At 37.9% G+C, this 3,206-nt stretch overlaps 1 pseudogene; it reads left to right on the top strand.

Moving 5' to 3' along the window:
- Nucleotides 1-419: 419 nt before the first annotated feature.
- LOC122812421 lies at nucleotides 420-528 on the top strand (annotated as a pseudogene).
- The last annotated feature ends 2,678 nt before the right edge of the window (nucleotides 529-3,206 follow it).

Here is a 3,206-nt window from a genome sequence, read left to right as displayed (position 1 = left end):
GGAATACATATACATATGGAAGAAAGAAGATAGAAGACAATTAAAAAACTGGAGACTGATAGCACTGAATAATAATGATTATAAGAGCTTTATGAAAATAATACAAAAGAGATTTAAAACTAAAATGGAAATAATATGGAAGAGAGTATATATGGTATAAAGGGGAAGGGCTGTCAAAAATTATTAATGATACTTAGATGAATTGTGGATGATAATATGAATAGAACAGAAAAAATAATAAGCATGATAGGGATTTGATACAATTGGATATGAAATCTTATAGGTAATAATGAAAGAATATAAGTGACAAAGTTAGAAAAAGTATGTATGCCAGTGTGTAATAATAATAAAAGTAAAAATACTTGTAAATGGCTGGTAGAAGTACATATGAAAAGTAGTCTAAGACAGAGATGTCTATGGTCGCTTCTCAGCCTTTTAGCTAAAATCAAGTATAGTATCTGTTCTTATCAGTTTAAATTTCCAATGAGTTATATATTAGTTAAGAATGTGATAGTATGTGAAATCATAAAATAATGGAGGTGGAGTATATAACAACTGAAGGTTTGAGAACTCCATATGTGGACGAGATTATAATAATTGCAAAAAAACAAAATTTGGATAAAAAAGTAATAATTAGTACAAATGAGTATCTAGAGGTGTTACAAATGGGTTTAAATAAAGAGAAAAGTAAAGGTTTAGGTGATATAGTAAAGATAGGGGGTATATATTTTGCAATGAATTAAATTTCTCTAGTAGGTACAGAATCTGGGAATATAGATGTAATTAAAATGCAATGAAAAAAATAACAATTGAAAAAATAAAACAATTAATTAATTTATTTATTTTCCATTTGTTTACCAGGTTAGTCCAACTGGACACAAGGTGACCATTTTCAGTGGAGGCCCTGGGAGAAAAGCTCCAAATACATAGTAAAAAAATAATGAAAATAATAAAAAAAATATACAACCATAGCTATTTTGTACAAAGAGCATAGAACATATAAAAGGAGGAAAAATCAGAGTTTTACAATTGATGCAGCATACAGTGGTTAGAATATTGAGAAACACTTAAACAAGATATCATATAACAAATATAGAATTGCTTGAACATAAATTCAAAAAGAAGTTCCATAGAGAAACAGGGTCATAAACTAGAAATCATAACTATAAAGGTGGCCTAAACACCTGGTTCACAGTACTATGCACTAAGTGAAACTACACAGTACACCTGTGATCTAGGGATGTTGAAAGTCAGGAACAGGTGGAATTAGTCTGGTTCAGAAACATATCCAAGTTTTGAATAGAAGATGTTTTACTAGGGATTTTAAAGTATGTTTACCAATTAGACATCTAATGTCAGGGGGTAGAGAGTTTCTGGGCTTAGCAACTGCATAGGAATAAAGAGATTGGCCTGAGCTATGTAAGCAATTGGTAACAGTCAGTAGGGTGGTATTGGAAGATCTTAGTTGACGTGCAGTATTTTGGAAGATGAGCAGACCAGAGAATGCAGGTATTTTATTTGGCTGGTATAGCAGTTGATTGTTCATAGGTAGGTACTAGGCTATTGGCCCTAGGACCTATATAAGCCTAGCCAAATGGTACCCTGGCTTTCGCCACCCAAGAAAATTATTTTCCTGTGCCCCTGTTGAGCAGAGCCACAGAAGTGATCCCCGGGGTAAATTTCCTATCTCCCATCCAATCATCAAGATTTTTCTTGAAGAGTGCTAATGAGGAGCTTTGTTTGATATAGATAGGTAGTTTGTTCCAGAGTATGGGAAGTCTCTGGGACAGGAATATATCCCTCCAGCATGTTCTGTTTATTGTGGCGACAGGTTTAGGTCCCTAGAGTGTGTAGCTCAGAGGGATTGGGATTTCTTTAAGTGGATCATGTCCAACAGATCTGGGCTTGACATAGCTTTGTGTGTTAGGCAGAGATCGCCTATGAGTAGGTGATATGCGATGGAGTAAAGCTGGAGTTTTTTGAGAAGGTCTGCATAGGGCATCTGTTTGAGGCCAGTAATCCTCTTTGTGAGGTATTTCTGCAGCCTTTCCAGTTATTGCAGATGTCTTGTGAGGTACATACCAAAAGAAGCGTTGTACTCTATAATGGGTCTAATGAGTAGAGGGCAACAATGACCTCATTTTTCCTGGATGAGAAACCTTTTGTGATGAGGTGTGCCACGGAGAAGGATTTCCTGACTACTGCGGTGATGTGATTATCAAAGGAGAGACTACTGTCCACCTTTGTCCCAAGTTCTCTTATCACACTTTCGATGTTAAGTAGACTACCGCCTATATGGTAGTTCATGGGTACAGAGTTTTTACCAAAAGGGATAACAATGCAACTTTTGGCATTGAGCTTGAGGCCATGGCTTTGACACTAGGCATCTGTCTCACTGATTACCTTTTGTAGGATGTCCACATTGTTAGGAGTTTTGATTATGGCTCCTAGTTTGCAGTCATCTGTGAACTTCATTAGCCAAAGACCTTATGTGTTAGCCTGTACTTCAGAAAAGTAGATACCAAGCAGGAGAGGACCCAGGACTGAACCCTGTGGTACTCCACTTGTCACTGGTCTGAAGTTGGATTTGGAGTCTGCTACTTTCACAGTGTGGGTTCTGTCAGTGAGCCAGTTGGCAACTCATCTTGTGACATAGGGATTTATACCTAGTTTAGTAAGTTTATTCCAAAGTGGGGGATGGTATTGAAAGCCTTGGCAAGATCTAGATAGGCTTTGTGAACCACCTTACCCTCTTCTATGGCTTTGGTGACCACTTCAAAGAAGTCTATCAGGTTTAGGAGACATGTTCTTCCTTTTACAAACCTGAGCTGGGTAGGGTCCAGAGTTTGGAAATTACTAATGTCATTGTTTATAAGTTCCATGATGATACGTTCCATAGCCTTGCAGACCAGGCTCCTCAGGCTAATGGGGTGGTAGTTCTTGGTGTCCATGGTGGTTCCCTCTTTGTGGAGTGGGATAACTGTTGTGCACAATTCATTGGGCAGAAAGCCTGAGGTGAGGCTATGATTGAACATGGTACATAGGTGGAGTGCCAGTTCGTTCTGTAGTTCATGTAGAACGCAGCCTGGGATGTTGTCAAGTCCCATGGATGCTGTGTTCTTGGCTTTGGAGGGTGTGTTTTTTACCTGTGCAGCCATAATTACAGGAACATTGCATTCTTCCGGTATAGAGATGGGCCCTTTAGG

The sequence above is a fragment of the Protopterus annectens genome, chromosome 9.part0 (genome assembly GCF_019279795.1).
Source record: "Protopterus annectens isolate FY-2018-M chromosome 9.part0, PAN1.0, whole genome shotgun sequence".
In the NCBI taxonomy this organism is placed as follows: Eukaryota; Metazoa; Chordata; order Ceratodontiformes; family Protopteridae; genus Protopterus; species Protopterus annectens.
This window is presented reverse-complemented; position numbering and strand designations above follow the sequence as displayed.